Below are 18922 nucleotides of genomic sequence, written 5' to 3'. Positions count from 1 at the left end.
ATGGCGCTTCTTTATGCTGCAGATCACTGATGGAAAATAAAGCAGTTTTATGCTTTTGTAGCCTTAAAAAATGCATCGAGTATATTTCATTTTAATCAATCTTCTGCAAATTAAGAACTTCCAGAAATAGATAAAAAGCATCAAGAATCTTTGGTTCAGGTAAAGTGGATGAGCTATCAAGCAGTAAGGATGTGAGATTAGTTTTAATTTGGTTATGTAGTTTTACCTGCATGAGAACCTGAAGAACATTGAAAAGGTTTTCCTTTCCCATACACTAATATTCCATTTGGAATGTTACACTCTGACTATTTTCTAATATGCAAAATAATTGCTACTTGTTGTTGAGCTTGTGTTAATTTACAAATCACCTTCCCTTATCCCCCAACCCCCACAAGATTTTGACTTTTTGTTAAATTTGTCATCTGTTTTCTGTTTCTGAGTAGAGTAGAGTTATTCATAGAATTGTAGGATCTGGAATGGGGAAGGTCCTCAGGAACTATGTATTCTACCCCTACTCATTTTACAAAAAAGGAAACAGGTCCAGAGAGATTAAGTAATTTACCAAAGGTCACACAGGTACATCCTTAAGAATATTGATATTGTTAAGGCAAATGAGATGGCACAGTAGAGGGCAAGGGCACAGAGTCAAGAAGATCTGAATTCAAATTCAGTCTCAGACACTTGCTAGCTGTGCGACCCTGAGCAAGTCACCAACCTCTATTTGCCTTAGTTTCCTCAACTGTAAAATATGGATGATAAAATCCTCGTAGGGTTGTTGTGAGGATCAAGTGAGATAATATTTGTAAATCACTTAGTACAGTGCCTAACACAGAGTAGGCACTTGATAAAAGCTTGTTTCATTCCTTCCTTATGGTTAGTTTCTAAACCCATATTCTTTTTTTAACAGTATCATCTGGGAAAACTCATTTTATCCAGAAATTAGAAAAAAAATCAATATTCACCAATGGGAATGAGGTGATATCATTTCACTAAGAGGATCTATACCTAACCTTGACAAGCTTGACAAAAATTTAAGGTCAGAGGCTGGCGACTAGGGATTACCTGACTAACTGGACCTCAGACCACAAGAATCTGTCAAAATGGCAAGCTGGGATTTCATTACTTCACAGAGGAATTCAGTTATAAGGAGACATTTTAAACTTCTGACATTTTTCCTTTAATCTGAGATCAGAATTGAGCAGACTAAGACAAAGAGGAATTCCACACTCCCCACCCCTCAACCCAGTCTTTTTTTTTTTTAAGTGTTGCTGAATAAGAGTTGTGATTATTCCTAGGGTCCAAATAAAACCTACCATTATTTGGCTCAGTTACAAAGAATTCCTGTGTTTGTGGGTTTTGGTTTCCTCTTGTAAAACAAGGTTTTGACCTTGGTGACCTGATCTCCAAGTTCCCATTTGGCTTTAAAATATTTTGTGCTTCAAAATTACTATCCATCTACTCCACGGTTACCTTAGTTGCTCTTTTACATTTCTTCAACAGTTTCATGGAAATCACTTAACATACCCTTGATTTCTATTTCCACATTTATAAGATATTAAAACTGCAAAGAATCTCAGAGAGCATTGAGTCCAGCCACCCCATTTTGCAGAAAAGATAACTGTTGATTGTCAGTATCAGCCTTGTGCCAGGTATTGGGGAGAGAATTACAAAAATGAAAAATCTCTGCCTACCCTTGAGAAACTAATGTCAGGGGAGAGACACCATGCCATAAATAGGTATGTACAAGCATATACCCAATAAATAGTTTTTTTTCGACAGGAAAGGGGAGGGTACAGGCTGTTGAGGTTTGAGGGAAGGAACTGATATCCAAATATCTTTAATGAGAAAGGTCATGTGTATCTTGTTTTTAGAATTAGAAAATAATTTTTCAGCTTTACCTGACATGTAATTTTCAATATTCATTTATTACTCTGATTTCTTTTAAATACTGCACATGGGCTTACCTGACATGGACATGTACTTTAAAAAAATTAATATAAATGCATATGTGATTAAAAAAACCAAATGAGAGAATCATCGAACTGGAGGGTCCACAAGTGTATCCTCATGAGGTCAACAGCATTACACTCAAGAATGTAGCTAGGTAAAACAAACCACATGCTTTCTTTTCCCTCACTGTAGAAATAACTGGTTTGCAATAGGTGGAATTTTCCCTTCCTGTAATCTAATACTGGTTGTTTCACCAGCTGGGTGTGGGCTCCAGTTTGATCCTTGACTTCACAAACAGTTCTGTCCCCAGGGTTGTATCACCAAATTAATAGACTCTTTGAGTGAAGTCTCTTGCACAATAAAGAAAAAAGAAATGTCAGTGGAAGAATACACATTCGATGTGTGATTGACCAAGAAGTGTGGTAATAGGGGTGGGAGGGGTGTGTGGAAACATGAAGAAATGACCACAGTGTTGACCATTCTGAGACAAAAGTGACCTGAGTCCACAATCTGTTTTTCATTCCATGATGGTTTTATTGGTTCTGCATGTAAAGGCCCATTTCTGTGCCAACAATATCAATAGGTAGTGTAAATAAGGCCATTACTGTAAACATCCCAGGAAAAGAAGGGACAGTTTTGTTTTACAATGATCACTGTTGGCTTCCCATTTCACCATGACTTAAGATACATTCCAGTCTCTTTGAATGTCATCTAAACTTCTCTGCCTCAAAACCTCTTTAAAGGGGAAATGTTGAATCTCAAGTTACAGGAAGGATCAAGAAAATGAAATTTATACCAAACTTCAGCTTTCCTTTTGTTGCTATTCTGGATCACATTTTTTTCTTTCAGTGGTTAGAAGCTGTGTTCTTTCTTTATGTCCATGTTTACTTAAGGTTCATTTTAAACCGCCTCCTACTCATTGTTCCACAGCTGAAATTTCCCTGTCTCTAAAGGAGTTCCAGGAAGGTATAAAGGCAGCAGTGCCTAGGAGCACTGTGACTCTCACTTGGATGCCATATGGCCTTGCAGCTGGAAATTCTTGGGGAATTAAGTTATGTTACTGAAAAACCCAGAGGAATTCCCTTCTTCAATTTGCCTCACCTCAGCTTTAGTTCTTCCATCTATCTTCCTACTTTACATGGGAATGTAGACTCTTTGGGAGTAGGGATTGTTTTGTTATTTGCCTACATAGCATCCTCAGCACATAGCATCGTGCCTGGCACATAATAGGTACTTAATAAATGTTTGTTGATTGAATGATTGTTTTTTTTTCTTGTAATCATTGTTCTCTTCCTCTAGAACTGGGCTTCTTAACCTTTTTGTGTGTGTCACATACCCCTTTGACAGTCTGGTGAAGCATATGGATCTCTTCTCAGAATGCTAACAACAGCAGTAATGATAGCTAGCATTTATAGAATGCTTTAAGTTTTACAAAGTACTTTGCAAATATTATTTCATTTGGTCCTCACAACAGTTTTGGGAGGTAGGTGCTATTATTATCCCCATTTTACAGATGAGGAAATTCAGGCATACACAAATTAAGTGACTTGCATAGCTAGTAAATGTCTGAGGTTGGATTTGAACTTCGGTCTTCTTGACTCCAGGCCCAGCCCTCTATCCACTGCTCCACCTGGTTGCCTCTAAGATATTTTCAAATTAATAAAATACACAAGATTACAAAGGAAAGCAACTGTAGTGAAATACAGTTATTAAAACAGCAGGCTAAGAAACTCTGCTCTGGACTTTAGGAACTTGTAGAACAATCACTATTTGCTTATTTTCTATGGGTACCATTCGTTCCCACACCTTCATCATCAAAACTTATCCTCACTTTGTAATGAAGGGAAACATTTAAGCAAATGCACACTGGGATGGTATCTGATGTGTTGTCGTGTTCCACATACACAGCCCCTACCAACTGCTAAGAGGAGAAGGCGTGTCTCCTTATCAAGTCTCCCAGATCAAGATAGTTTATTATAGTTCATTAGTGTTTAATGGCTTTTTAGTGCCAATGTTATTCACATTCTAGTAGTTACTGTGGATATTGTTCTCTTGATTCTGCTTTCTTTAATGTGCATTAATCCATACAAAGCTTCCTATTTCTCTGAATTGTTCACATTCACAATTTCTTCTAGCACAATAATATTCCATTACATTTACATACTACACATTTTGTTCATCTCCTCAGTCGAGGGGAATGAGTTTTATTTCAAGTCTTTTGCTACCAGAAAGTGTGCTCTGATGACTCTTGTTAAATATTGAATTTTTTTTTTTTTGTCATTGACCAGTCTTGGGATTGGAATCACAATCTGTCCTTCACTCAGCTCTCAAATCAATCTTCCTAAAGAGAAGGTCTGGCCATATCACCTCCCTGAGAGCTACGGGCACACCCTTCACCTTCAGGATCCTCTGTTTGGTTTTACAGGTCTTCATAGTCTGACTCTTTCTTACCTTTCCAGTCTGCTTAGACTTCCATATGCTCTGCAATTCAGTGACACTGGCCTCCTTGGTATTCCTCATACCAGGCTTTTCCTCTATCTTCTGACTGAGCATTTTCATTAACTGTCCTCCATGACAGGGGACTACTAGCTTCTACATCTTTTTTTAAGTCTCAGCTAAAGCCTCATTTTCTGCAAAAAGCCTTTTCTAGCCTTCTTTAATCTTAGAGCCTTCCCTCGGAGACTATCCCCAATTTATGCTTTTATATGTCTTATTTACGCATAATTGTTTGCATATTGTCTCCTCCCTTAGACCATGAGCTTGAGAGCAGAGGCTGGTTTTTCTTTCTCTGTATTCCCAGTGCTTGGCACATAGCAGGAACTTAATAAATGCTGGTTGACGAATGGTTTGCTGATCTTTCTTGCATCATTCCAAATTGTTTTCTACAATGGCTAGACTAATTCACAGCTCCTCCAATAACATATTAGTGTACCTGTCCTCACATAGCCTCTCCAACATTGACTAATTTCATTTTTATATCTTTTCTAGATTGTTGGGTGTAAAGTGAAAACTTAGAATTGTTTTAAGGTGCATCTCTCACATTATTAGTGATTCAGAGAAATTTTTCATTTGGTTGTTGCCTTGTTAGCATTTTTTTTCTGAAAACTGTTTAGCCATATCCTTTGACCACTTATGTAATAGGGAAATAGCACACTAAGGACTATTTAAATAGCACACTCATCAAAATAAAGTATAAAATACAAAGGGATGCTGATTCTTTCCCCATGAGTTTGATTAGCTTTAATTGAACACAGCATAAAAGGGGCATTCATTATATAAATGATAGTAACTTGTTGAAGAACTTGACCAGTTACAAGTATAGACTATATACTGGAGCCAAACCACCTTCATATCCCTGGGACCTCCATGGGGAGAGGGAATACCAAGTCTTTGTTCCAGTGGAGGCCTCTGCTAGGGATTTACCCCTCCTCTTTTTCTATAGGGCCTGAGTATTTCTTTTTTTGAATCATTTTAGAATTTCTTTGCTGTTGTTCCATGATTTCTGGTGAATCCTATGAATTTACTTTATCATTAAGAATTTTGAGTTCATTTTCTTTGTAGTATACTATTTATTCAGAACCTATAAACTGTTTATTTTTATTCATTTTTTTGTTTTCTATTTATGAGTTTCACTGTTGATTTGTTTGCTTAGGCACTAGGCATAAATACCCATCCTCTTTCTTTCATCCTTTTTCTTGTATTTACACTAACTTGTTTCTGTTTTCCTTCCTCAGTCTTTGGCTCTTCCTCCTTTGACTGATGAGATCTGTTCTCTCTCATCTAGTCAGTTGTGCCTCACTTTCAGAAAAATGCCAGTTCCTTCAGGTGACAGAGAAGATACTGCCTCATGGCAGCCCTTCTCACCTTGCCTCCCTACCCCAACACTGCCGTATTCCCAAGTACATCACTGACCTAAACCTTCTCCATGGTCATTTTCTTTACCTGTTTGTATGAAAATCTCCTCCTTGGGTCCATGCCCTCCCACTCCCCTAGGCTCTAGTAACCCTCAAGAGCTCCAAAGCACCCCATCCTGAAGTAGTCTGTTCAAATGGCAAATCTCTGTAGATAACATCCAGTGCAAGGTTCCCATTTCCCTTCATAGAACATTTTTCTTCACTCATAGGAGTAGTCATTGTTAGCCTTCTTTCCTACTACCAAAACAAGGCTTCCCCCTTTTCCTTCCCTTTTTTCAATCCCTCTCTTTATTTTTTTACTTACTCTGCTGCAGGCTCTTCTCTACCTGAGAGACCAAAAGAATCACCTTCCTTCATTGCTGTCTTGCAACTTGACCAGGGCATATCACACACTACCATTTTCCTTGCACACTCATTTTGTATCATTGATTCACCTATAGGCAGGGCTTTCTGAGGTTCTGTCCTTAAGGTTCCAGGCCTGCTCTCTTCCTGATTTCTACTGGCACCCTGGTCTCCTGGTATACCCTTTCCTTCTACCTCAAGGGAATGTGGAGGGTTTTCACATGAGTAATGTGGTGTGGTTATTTTGGGCAGGGGTCCCTCACAACTGATCCTGAAACAGAAGCCTATGAGGTTGTTGGGGTTGGTTGTGCCCAGAAAGCAAGATGGGATGGGAGTGACTAAAATGAAGGCTAGAACCAGCACAACCTGAAACCTTTATTATTGAGCCACATAAGGCCCTGGAAGGAATTTTAGGTTAAAGGGCACCGTATCTAGTGTGGCCCTTGGAAAAATTACTCCTGAATGAGAAAGACACAGGGAGATGGAGTCTTGATGAGATCAATAGCAGGGAGCCATGTACATGGGGGAACAATGTGGCAGAAATCCGGAGTGGAGACAGATTGGTGCAGCAAAGACCTTGTACTGAGAAACAATGAACAAGAACCACCACATAAAGGAGGAAACTCATAGACTTTGTCCTTCACTGATACTCTGAGGTACGGGACAGTACTAAGTCTGGAGTCAGGAAGACTTAAGTTCAAATCTCAACTCAGACACTTACTAATTGTGTGATCCTGGGCCTGTCACTTTACATTTTACCTCACTTTCCTGAACTGTAAAATGGGAATAATAAAAGTACCTACATCCCATAGTTGTTGCAAGGATAAAATGAGAGGACAGGGTTGCCTGACCATTTGAAAAGAGGAAGAGAATTTTCTTGGCAGTGTATAGACCCAGGTGACAGTCTTTTCTATTTTGTGTGTTTAATGTATTGAGTCATGGAGGGGGTTAGGGGTTTGTCTCCTTTCCTTCCACTTTATTGACCAGGTTTACTTTTTGTATTACCACTTTTATTCAGACATTTTGCTTTGACACTTCAAATTCTATTCTCAATGGCCCATCAAACATCTCTCCTCTTCATCCCCCCCCCGCAAAGAAGCCCAGTTCATATTCTGAACGTTTCTTGACTCATTGCATGTCACAGCATAGTTATCCTGTGTCCCAGTCTTCCAACCCTCTGCTAGGTGAATAGCTAATCTAATTAATTCACAGTGCAGTTTTCCCTTGCACATCATGGTAATGTGGGTGTGGGGGCCCCCTCACACCATGATCTGGAAAACCTGTGTAAAAATTTTTACCTCTTCATACCAGAGGATTCTGAATTTTTTAGTTTTCTTTCATGAGGGTTTTATGTATCTTATTGTAAATTTTGGGTTAAGTCTTTGGCTGTACTTTAACTTTAAAAAAGAAATTATATGTATTTGTGGTACTAAAAGATAAAATTTGTTATTATACAATACTATACATATATTTTTTGCATTTCTGAGTTTCTAAACTTTTTCTGTGTCATTTACTGGCCTTTGCATGTCATCTGCAGCTTCTATAGAACTCCTCCAAAATTCCTGTTTAATTTCTTTTGCTGACCCATGATATTTCAAAACCATGATGGGGAAAGTCAATATGTGGAAGAGATAACTGTAAAATACCAGGGAAAAGGCACTGGATTTGAGGACCTAGTTCTGACATTTACAACCTGTAAGACCAGAGGTAAATCACTTAACTTGTCTGGGTCCTCAAGAGGGTATTGAACTAAATGACCTCTAAGGCCACTTTTGGCTCTGTCAAAGATCCTAATGCTTTATCCCAATCAGGAATTTGCATTTGAAAGAAAGACTTTGGGTAGATTCGATGCCTTAACACAAAGAGATTTGATTTTGTTTGGCTGATTCTTTGTGACTCCATTTGATGTTTTCAAGGATAGTGAAGTGGTTTGGCATTTCCTTCTCCAGCTTATTTTACAGATGAGGAAACTGGGGCAAACAAGGTTAAGTGACTTGCCCAGGGTCACATAGCTAGTAAATGTTAGAGGCTGAATTTGAACTCAAGATGAGTCTTCCTGACTCCAGACCTAGTGTTTTATTCACTGTGCTACTTAGTTGCCCCAACATAAAGGAATAAATCCCACTAATGGTACAAATTCAGATACCAGTAAGAATAGGATAGTGACCTGTCAGTTTCTATGAATCTCTTTTTCTAGGAAAGAGTTCTTTGAGTTGTTTCCCTTAAATTATGCTATATAGGCATCTGTCTATTTGGTCTATAGATAAGACCAACACTAGCTCAATATGAACCATGGGATTTTAAAAAAAGATGAAATTTGTAAGGCCAGAAAAAGCATATTCTAGTAGATTTGTGGACTAGAAATAAAGAGATTTGGGTGCTCTATGAGAGATTATGAAAAAGAAAGATAAGAATTAAATTTTTCTTTAAATATTGATTAAATAAGATCTACCCTTTCTGAATCATTAACTCAGCTCCTAAAACCCTTGGATTATTGTAGTCCATTGTTAGAGAATACATATAGAATTTGTTTCAGAGTGAAATTCAAAACTACATTCTGAACTTTGACCCCTAAACCACAGGGGCAAAACAGTGGATGGTGGAAATTTGGAAACTGGTTTGAAAAGAAATTTCATAGATGTGAGAGATGATCTCTCAGAAGTGAAACCTTCTCAAAGAGTTAGTTGTTTCTTGTATTATTAAAACACACTCCCTTAAACAATTGCAGCAAGTTAACCTTGTAGAGAAGCATGCTTTGTAACATGTCTTGTACTATGCCTGATTTCCCCTTCATGCCAACCTTGTCTATGCCCTACACCTCCCCCCTCCCCTTCTTCTTCTTTTTTTTTTTTTTGCTGAGCAAACAGTTCCCTCTTTCATGCTTTTTTGTCCTTTTTTCTTGGGGAAAAGTTCCTGTGCTTAGACTGTGAGCTCCAAAGCCCAGCCAATGGGAGGAAGAGCCAGTGGATGGGTGGGGGTTCAGTGTTAGGGTCTATATAAACTTGCTTTGAGTTGTGTGTCCTTATACTCCCTGGCTGGTACTATTAATGCAACAAAGTGGGGGAGCGGTACCCTTTCCCATGAGAAAGCAATAAACTCCTTTTTGCCTTTCTTAAGAAAAAATCTCTGACTGATTATTACAACGGGGTCAAAAATACCCCATACAGTTTTGGGGGCTTGTCCGGGATCCCCCTTTTTGAGAGGGGTCCCAATCCCAGGGCAGGTGCCCATTGCAATTTTCCCAGTGACCCTGGCCCGCAGATTTGGTCTTCGAGATTTCTTCATGATCAGGCAAGGATTCCAGGGATGATCTTGAAAGGCAAAAACAAAAATAAAATGGAGCTCCTGATGGTGCCAGCAAAGACACTGCAGAGAAGGAGAGACTGAATCAAGACAGTCACATAAATTTGTGTGCGCAGACACAGGTAAGCGAGATCTGTGAATTCTTTTAAAAGAGCAAGATCAGTGAGCTTCTGGGTAACCATAGAACTAGGGTTGAGGCAAGACCGCTGAGTCTTTTTCAAAGGACAAAAATTCATGAGTTTCTTCCTGTTTACCTAGGCAAGACCAGTGAGCTTCTCTTATAAGAAAAGAAAGCAAACTTTTTTTTTTTTTGTATCTTATTAATACAGTATTTATTTGTCTTCACTCTGTCAAACCCTGAGCTCATGGCTTTCCCCAGGACCACCTGGTAAGATGAAGGGGGAGGTATTCACAGCCTACAAGAGACATGGAAGGACCAGGACAAGGAGGAACATTCAGAAACGTTGGGGGATAGAAATGGCTCCATCATATGGTGAAGAGGATGAGGAAGGCAACCATCAGGCAAAAGAGCCCCATGGCCTCAGACAGGGCAAAGCCCAGGATGGTGTAGGAAAAGAGCTGCTGCTTCAAGGAGGGGTTCCTGCCATAACCAATGATGAGACTTCCAAATACAGTCTCAATGCCAGCTCCAGAAACAGCCACCCCCACAGTGGCAGCCTCAGCTCCAGTAAACTTGGCTGCTGTGTCAATGTCCCTTCAGACGGCCCTAGTTTGGAATCCACATCTGGGGACAAGTGAGGTCAAGGGACCTGATGCTGCCAAAATGCTGAGGTACTCATCTGTCCGAACCTCTGGCAGTGTAGCACCACTGCAGATAAAGGTCTACTCAGCAGCTGAGAACTGTACCTCACAAGGGCAGGGGTAGAGATGAACTTGGTACAGGTGTACATTCTCAAGGGGTGAGGAGCAAAGCTGAAGAGCTGCCGGAAGAGCAGAGGAGACAGAGAGGGGGAGGGGAAAAGAAAGCAAACTTGTGAGTTATGAGGAAAGTTCAGTCTAAACCTGGCAAAGAAAAGGAAAAAGAACAAAAGTCTTCCTTAACACCTCAACCACCAGTAGATGATGGTCTCCCAAGGGTACCAGAGGACAGTCCTCTTGGTAATGAACTTAGTATACCAAGAGAAAGATAAGAATAAAATGATTAAGTATTGTTGTTTAGTTTGGGCAGGCACCCAGCTCAAAGGAAATGTCTTCTGGCCAAAGTACAGATCCTCCAAGGACTGGGTTTGTCAACCAATGTGCACACTCTTTAATGTTTTGTCAAATGTCTTGTCTGTATATGTTGTGTTGATATTTCTGTGTGAATGAAAGTCTGTGTCTCTGTTTCATCTGACACTTGGTAAAGTTGTAAATTTAGCTAGTCAGCCAGCAAGAGCAGAAAGGTTGAGTTGGACTGTCCTTGAAAGGCAGGCTTTTTAATCTGATTCAAAGCCTTTTTTTGTAGAAACTGGGAAGTTCTTTCTGCCTATAGGGTAGTGGCAGACCATTCCAGATCTCACCTAAAGGAGGATCTCTTTTGTAGTGGAAATTAGCAGAGTTAAATACTGGCAGTCTGGAGTTTTGATTTAATGAGATTTCAAAGCTAAAATCTGTTTGAATTAAGTAAATATATCTGATACCAGACAATGTTTAAAATTGCAAATTCACTTTAGAATTTCAGTGATTTCTTTTAGAAGTATTAAATCTGTCCATGTGCTCATACCACATGGACAAGGGGAAGGTTACCCTCCCCCCCCAATCTGATCTAAAAGCTGGAATGAGACTGAGAGAGCTTGTTTGGTGAGCCTCGAAGAGGGGGGAGCTGGAAAACAGCATTTCAGCTCTTTAAGGAAGTAGTGTAAAAAGAGATTATGGGAAGTTATAAATAAAGTTTTCTTTTAAGTAGCAAGAGTATTTGATTTTTTTTTTAAAGAGGACTAAAATGTTTATCATTAGTGATTACAAATCCAGATTTGATAGGATTGATGTCAAAATCTGTCCTGAAGAAATAAGAAGCAGCATCTGAGAATGCTTTTCTTGTCAGGATTAAGTAGAAAAAGATATTGTTATTTGGCATTTATGATTGTAAAGTGCTGAACACAAGGATGGGTATATGTTAGATGCAACCTTAATCTAGTGTAATTGTTACACAATTTTCAAATTTGGAGTTTGTTATAGATTAGGGTTTTAAAAGGATGTGATAGAAATTTGAGAATTTGAAACTTATATTTGGTTATAAATAAGAAGACAGAAAAATCATGTAACTTGACTTGATAATTAGTAGCTCAGTCAAATTTGAGATGACTCTATCTGAAAGGATATCTAGTAATATAGTGTGCCTACTTGGTGGTAAGGAGATGAATTACTGTGCATTCACCTGAAATCCATTCACTGAATGAGTAATGGCTTATTTTAAGGCTTAAGTAAATTTAAATAGTTTAAATTTTTAAGTAAATCTAAATGCTATATTAGAAATTGCATTGTTAAATTAATTATGAATTGGTTTTTAAAAAGCTGTTATGAATTCTATGTAAGAGTCTCTGTGTTGTAGAATTCCTATTGAGAAAATGAGAATCCTTAAAAAAAATACATATATTTTTATATATGGGTGTGATTTTCAAGCGTGTTCCATCTAAGGATGTATTCAGTATGGTAAAAAGTTTATTTCTGTTATTAAGAAGGAAGTTTTAACTAAAATTGTTTTTGATATGAATCAAGCATTTACAAAAAGTATGTTTGTTAAAGGAAGCTTATGGGCAAATGTGCAAAGGCCTTCGTTTTAGATCTTGTAATTTTTGTCAATTAATTGTAAACTGTTCTTAAAAAAGGAAGATATTTGTTGTATGAAGAAATGTTTTGTAAAATCTTTTGTATGATTTTTGAAAGACCTACCTACCAAATTTATATTTATAAGCTAACTTGTTATAATAACTAAAGGTTTATAGTGGTTGCAAGATAAAGGACAAGATAAGAGAGACCAGGAATTTTATGGCTCCAGGAAGTCTGGGATAATTTTAAGACAAAAAGCCTCCAGGCCCCATCCCCCTATCCTTTTGAAGTTCAGTCATTACAGAAGGACTTCTTAAGATCTAATCTGAATTCAGAACTGCTCAGAGAAAAGATGAAACTCTTTACTATTGTCAAAGGAAAGCCAGGGTGCCAGCCTCATCCTGGGGCCCTAAGACTTGAAAAGCTTAAAATCATCACTCAAGTGGTGTGGTACTTTGCTTTGTCAAAGTTGTAATCTCTTATGTAAAATGTAAACTATATATGGAGTTCCTAAACAAAGAATTTGTGTTGGGGATAATCTCCAGTGATTGGTTTTTAGAACAAATTTAAGATTTAAAATGTGAGTCCTGGTAAAATTTTTGATTAGTGAAACCTGCCATTTAAAGCATAAGCCGCTGGGACCATACTCAGAGAAGAATGTGACTCTTCTAGGCAGAAGTTTGCCTCAAGAGACAATCCTGTCCTTAGCCTGGGATGGGATCCTTCTGGCTCAGTTACCCCATTATGTTCCTTTGAAAAGGAATGTTTTCCCACTTGACTATTTCTGAGTCTGACCATAAAGTGGAGATGATATCTAATGAGGTCCTTGCTTTTCATCTTCATGGCATGTTCCTATAATCAAAGCAGAGAGTTTAAGGTGTAAGCACAAGGCAAGTAGTGGAATCTTGTTGTTTTCAATTAATTGGGTAGATGGGTAAAAGTTTATGGGCCTCTAGAGAGCCAGATCAAGTAGAGAAATCCAAGGAGCTTTCAAGGTGAGGTTTTTCCAGGGCCCTTTTAGACAAATGGGACTAAATCTCCTTTGGAGTAAGGGACAAAGGTCCCAACTTGGAATAAGGTCTTTACCTATTACAAAATGATGTTAAAGCAAATAGTATTAAAATAATTGACTGAATTAATTACTGAAACTAAATCTGAGACATCTTTATTTTGGGGAAAAGAATTTCAGTCTAAGTTTGAATTCATTTCATGAACATAAGTTGAAGTTAATGTTTGAACCTATCACACATGTAGGTCATTGTTTTAGATTGAGCATGGTTACAAAGGCATAGAGAAGCTTGGGAAACATGTAAATCTATTAAAGCAATAACTTATGGTTTTAATGGTAAATTTGATTTTATGATTGTTATTTAATCAGGAACTAGAACATGTATAGAAAGACATGCAAACTACTGAAGACTTGCTTCAAAAGCTGTTCCTTAGCCAATGTGAAATTGGTCATATCTGAAACTGATCACTGGAGCTTGCTATTTTGAGATTCTATGGGACTATTAACTGACTGTTCTTCTGAGTCTAACTCTAGATGTGGATAATAAGAAAGACTGGCTGAACCACTGATCCATGATGCCAGTGAGCCTGTGAGATGCTGGTATGAACTACAATGGGGTGACCTCATGGGAACATTGGGAGAGCGGCTGGCTGTTCAGCCTCTGCTGAGGTAGGATTCTCCTGACTCAATTTCCCTACTGACACCTGGCAGACTTTAAGCCTGGCTAGATGCCAGTTGACAAATCTACTCTTGCCTGGAACTGACATGAAGTTAGGGGGATGTTCCTCTGAAATGTCCCTACTTTTAATGGCAATTTCCTATAATGAAAAGTTTTGTCAGCATAATACCAGATCTATTAAATAATAGATTGTTGGCAGGGGAACATCTGAAGTTAAGTCCAAAAATTAAACTATTAGGCTTAGGATTTTAGAGCAACAACAATAAATTAGGGTCATTTAATTCTTAGTAATAGTATGGAGAACATCAGGTCAAGGGCCTGTGAGGTTAGCATACATAGTCATTATTATTTTTGTCTCAATTAATGTTAAAAGAAAAATGGTTTGTGGTCTATATTGTAAATGCTTTAAAAAAGCACAACATGACCAGAAGTTGGAAATATTTTATGATGTGATATGTACTGTGTTAACAATGATTATTTAGTATATTTATGTAAGTAGTGGAGCCTGTTATTGACTCCTTAGTGAAATCTCCCTTGTAATTGGTCAATGTGTCAATCAGCTCTGAGTGGACTGTGGCATTACAAGATCTTGGAACCTTAAAATTAACTTTGGAGAAGGGATCGATCCATTCATGACTAAAAAGACCATTGTGGGTTTATTGTTCGTTAGTTGCTATACCTTTTCTTTTCTTTGCTGCAGGTATTTTCCTTTGCCTCTGGCCTCTAGGCCTTAGCCATTTTTGTTGCTATGCACCAGGTGATAGTGGAAGAAGTATTCCAACAACATTGTGAGGAGTCTTCAAATTGTAAGAAATAAGAAAGGGGATTGTGAGAGATGATCTCTCAAAAGTGAAGCCTCCTCAAAGAGTTAATTGTTTGTATTATTAAAACACATTCCCTGCAACAGCTGCAGCTAGTTAACCTTGTAGAGAAGCAAGCTTTGTAACATATCGTGTACTGTGCCCAACTACCCTTACGTCCCGACCTTGTCTATGCCCTACACCCCTCTCCCCCTGCTCTTTTTTTTTTTCTGAGCAAAAAGTTCCCTCTTTCGTGCTTTTTTGTCCTTTGTTCTTGGGGAGAAGTTCCTGCGCTTAGACTGTGAGCTCCAAAGCCCAGTCAATTGGAGGAGGAGCCAGTGGATGGGTGGGGGTTCCATGTTAGCGTCTATATAAACTTGCTTTGAGCTGTGCATCCTTGTACTCCCTGGCTTGGTGCTATTAGTGTGATGAAGGGGGCGGGGTGGTACCCTTTCACATGAAAAAGCAATAAACTCCTTTTTGCCTTTCTTAAGAAAAAGTCTCTGACTGAGTTTTACAAGGGGGTCAAAAATACCCCACACATAGAGAATAATGTTATTGGTTCGATCCTTGAACATCTGCTGATGTTTAAACACTTTCAGGTGTGACAGCAATAAAAATGTTTGAGTATCTACAGCAGAAATTAGATCTTGCTATTAGCCCCAATTTTTTTGTTCTTTTCAATAACTATTGTTTACATCTATATATTATGTTACTTTAGGACTCTAAAGTGATTTCATATCCATTCATATTTGGTCCACACAACAATCATTTTTATTCCTATTTTACAGATGAGGAGACTTGACTCAGAGAAGTTAAATTATGCCAAAGGTCATGTAGTTAGTAGCAGAGATGGTGTCCAGACTTTCTGAGTTGATGGTTCTGATCATTCCGCCATGCTGTCTCTCAAGATTGATATCCATGCAAAGACAATAGTCCCTCTAGTTTCTAAAACATAATTTTGAGAAAAATTAACAATAGGTTTAAATAGTGATGTGATTGCAGAGGTGTCAAGAGGTCAAGAGTCGCTGAGGGAATCAAAAAATAAATATACAATAGAACATGGAAAATGTTAAGATGTCATCTTCCATATCAATATTGGACCTATAGGGATCCTTGCACATGATTTAGTGGCCTTTTTTTCTACATGAGTTTGACACCACTGATGTTATGAGGTATCCTGTTACTATGGAAATAACTGTAGGTAGGGTTTGATGCTAATGTGAATGAACGAGTGCTCTAAAATACTGGAGGGTATAGTTAATTTTCTTAGAATCCAAGATGAAATAGGTAAAGGAATGGACATTATTCCTTAGCTCTTCACTCTGAAAGGTTAGTCTCTCTTTTAAGTGTGTGGATCTGGATTAGGGATTGAGATGTTTTTCAAACTGTTAATAAAATTTTAATTTCCTCATAGAATCAAAGAATTGCAAAATCATAGGACATCAGAGATTAAAAGTCCACTTAGTCCAACCAGCACTTGAACAAGAATCCTCTATGTTATAGCTGGCAAGTGGTTATCCTATTCTTGCTTGAGGATCTCCAGTGAAAGGAATCCACTATCTCAAAAAACGGCCCATTCAGCTTCTGGATAACTAATTATTTGGAAATTTTTCTTTATATCAAGTCTAAATTTGTGTCTGTAATTTCAACCAGCTGTTTCTAGAGATGGGGTCAAGAACAAAACTAATCTTTTTATGTGACAGCTCTTTAAATATTTGAAGACAGCTATCATGTCCCTAGTCAATCCCTACCCCTTCCCTCCACAAGCCCCTCCTATCAGGAAATAATCCTACATCTTCAAAACAAATTTCTTATGTTACGAACCCAAAATTCTTCACATCCTGCTTGCCTCCTCCAGACATTCTCCAATTGATCAATATGCCTTCTAAAATGCAATGTCCAGAAATGAACAAAATAAACTGAATAAAATAAATGAATAAAAAGATAAAAACAAAATAAAATAAATGAAATAAAACTCCAAATATGCTATGAATGACAGGGGCAGAGTACAGCAGGATCATCATCTTCCTAGAGTTGGAAAGGGCCCCACAGGTTATGTAGTTCAAACCTCTGGATGAAGAATGAATTCCGTAGAGTACATCCTTAATTGTTCATCCAGACTCTGCCTTTTTGCATTGCTGAAGATATCCAAGTCTGGGGCAAGATATTTAAAAATTTCTCTGGGCCTCAGTTTTCTCTTCTGTTAAATGAGGGAGTTAAATTAGATGGCCTCTAAGGTCCATTTCAGTTTTAAAACTCTATGACCTTAGAGTGGGAGTTCTTAACTTGGGGACCCAGAACTTAAAAAAAATAACTATTTAAGTATAATTCTTTTTCCTTGTAATCCTATGTCTTTTGTTTTTAAGCATTTAAAAAGCATTACTCGAAACAATGTTCATAGGCTTTACCAGTCTGCCAAAATGGTTAAGAACCCTTGATTTAGGGGAATAAGTGGTCTTTTTCCATCACTGTTGTCTACTGAAGGCAAGGTAGTCAGAAAAGAAAAATAGACATGGGAAGACAATAGTTAAGAAGAGCATATCTAAAAGTAGAAGGTGGATCTCTGTAATATATAGGAATAAAGGCCAGGAATAGAATGCAACTAACAAGAGCTGATAAGAGAAGATATTTGTCTGGAGGCTTGCAAATTTAATCAAGGAGGTTTTAAAATGGAATGGGAGGGAGAGAAAAAACTGTCTATGTATATCATTCAACCTGAAAATCACAGAGAAAAGCCACAATGGAACAGTAGTAGAAATACTCACAACAGACAAAAGCCAAGAAATGAAGCCAGTAATAAAACCCACAGCCTCAGACATCCATACACAAATGTACAGATGTAGCTAAGAGCACTGGAGTAAATTGGAAATCCTAACAAGGATTCAGATCTGATCTCACAGATAACCTGAGATTTGGTAGAATGAGACTCATGCCTGGAATGTAATCTCTGGAAGGATAGCTTATTCAAAAGAAAGATGATAGGTAAAAAATGTAGGATACTATTGTATATTAAACACACATGCACACACATGAGGAAATCCAGAAACCAGAGCAGGGAAGAATAGTGGAGAACTTGGGTCAATTGACCGAAGTGGCATCTTTGGCTTCAAATATAGTGGAATATTTGGGTCAAAATTGATTTAGAAAGCTGAGTGATATTGCCACAGGAGTGTATTACAGAGGAAAAAGAAGAGTTGGGCAAATATCAAAACCTGGAAGGAGGTGTGCTGTAACAGTGATGAGGGACTGCAATTACTTCAACATCCACTAGAATTCTCTCAGCCTAAAGCAGAATAGCTACTCATTTCTTGACTTAGGTTCAGTAAAAAAGACAGATAGGCTTCCCGTGGATTAAAATTCTACAGCGAAAGTCAGACAAGGAGGGATAGAAAGCTTTCACAAATGAAATTCTGAAGATATAAGGTAGGAAATGAGTCTGATGAGAACAAAAGTGAAGTTGTCTAATGAAATGGATGTTTATATACAAGGAACTTAGTAATCAACTAAGATTTTTGAAATACATAATATACATGGAAACAAAGAAAGGTAACAGGACAGGTACGAAAGTATGGTGGCACCATCTGGTAAGATCAGCATTGCTAATGCTTAAAGCTACATTGGGGGGGACAAAGAGGATTAAAGAAAGGATAGAACAGATATTCAGTTGAATGGGACAATGATAACAGATGGAGAAGACCCAGAACTGCCTTTCTGGTTGAGAATGTTCTTGGGTCTAGAAGAGGCAGAATAAAAATAAGAAGCTTATAATCCAATAAGAAACAAAAGCTCCTAGCTGCTCTGAGTGAGTTCGTCACAAAGCCCAGGTGAACTACATTTTAGGAAAACATTCTGCAGATTTGTTTATGGAACTACTCTGATCCTTTAAGTTGTGGAGAATAGAAGTGCAGAAGGACTAGGGAAAAGCTGATCTTCAAAAAGGGAAGAGAATGAAATCTGTAAACTAGAGGTCTGTGACTTTGACTTCAGTTTCTGGAAACATTATAGAATATATAATCGAAAGGAGAATGAATAGATGTTTTGTGAAAAACCAAAAAAGTCATCATAAAAAACAAGCATGGTTTCAGCAAAGTTATGCTAGACTAATCTCATTTCTAATTACCAGTTTAGTATGTTGGGTGATATGCTTAAGCTT

General features: G+C 38.0%; 1 pseudogene; it reads right to left on the bottom strand.

Annotated features, from left to right (window-relative positions):
• Window positions 1-9929: 9929 nt before the first annotated feature.
• LOC140498364 (ATP synthase F(0) complex subunit C2, mitochondrial pseudogene) lies at window positions 9930-10522 on the bottom strand (annotated as a pseudogene).
• Window positions 10523-18922: the final 8400 nt, after the last annotated feature.

This window comes from Notamacropus eugenii, chromosome 4 (assembly GCF_028372415.1).
Source record: "Notamacropus eugenii isolate mMacEug1 chromosome 4, mMacEug1.pri_v2, whole genome shotgun sequence".
In the NCBI taxonomy this organism is placed as follows: domain Eukaryota; kingdom Metazoa; phylum Chordata; class Mammalia; order Diprotodontia; family Macropodidae; genus Notamacropus; species Notamacropus eugenii.
Note: the sequence above shows the minus strand (reverse complement) of the source record. Positions and strands in the feature narration are given on the sequence as shown.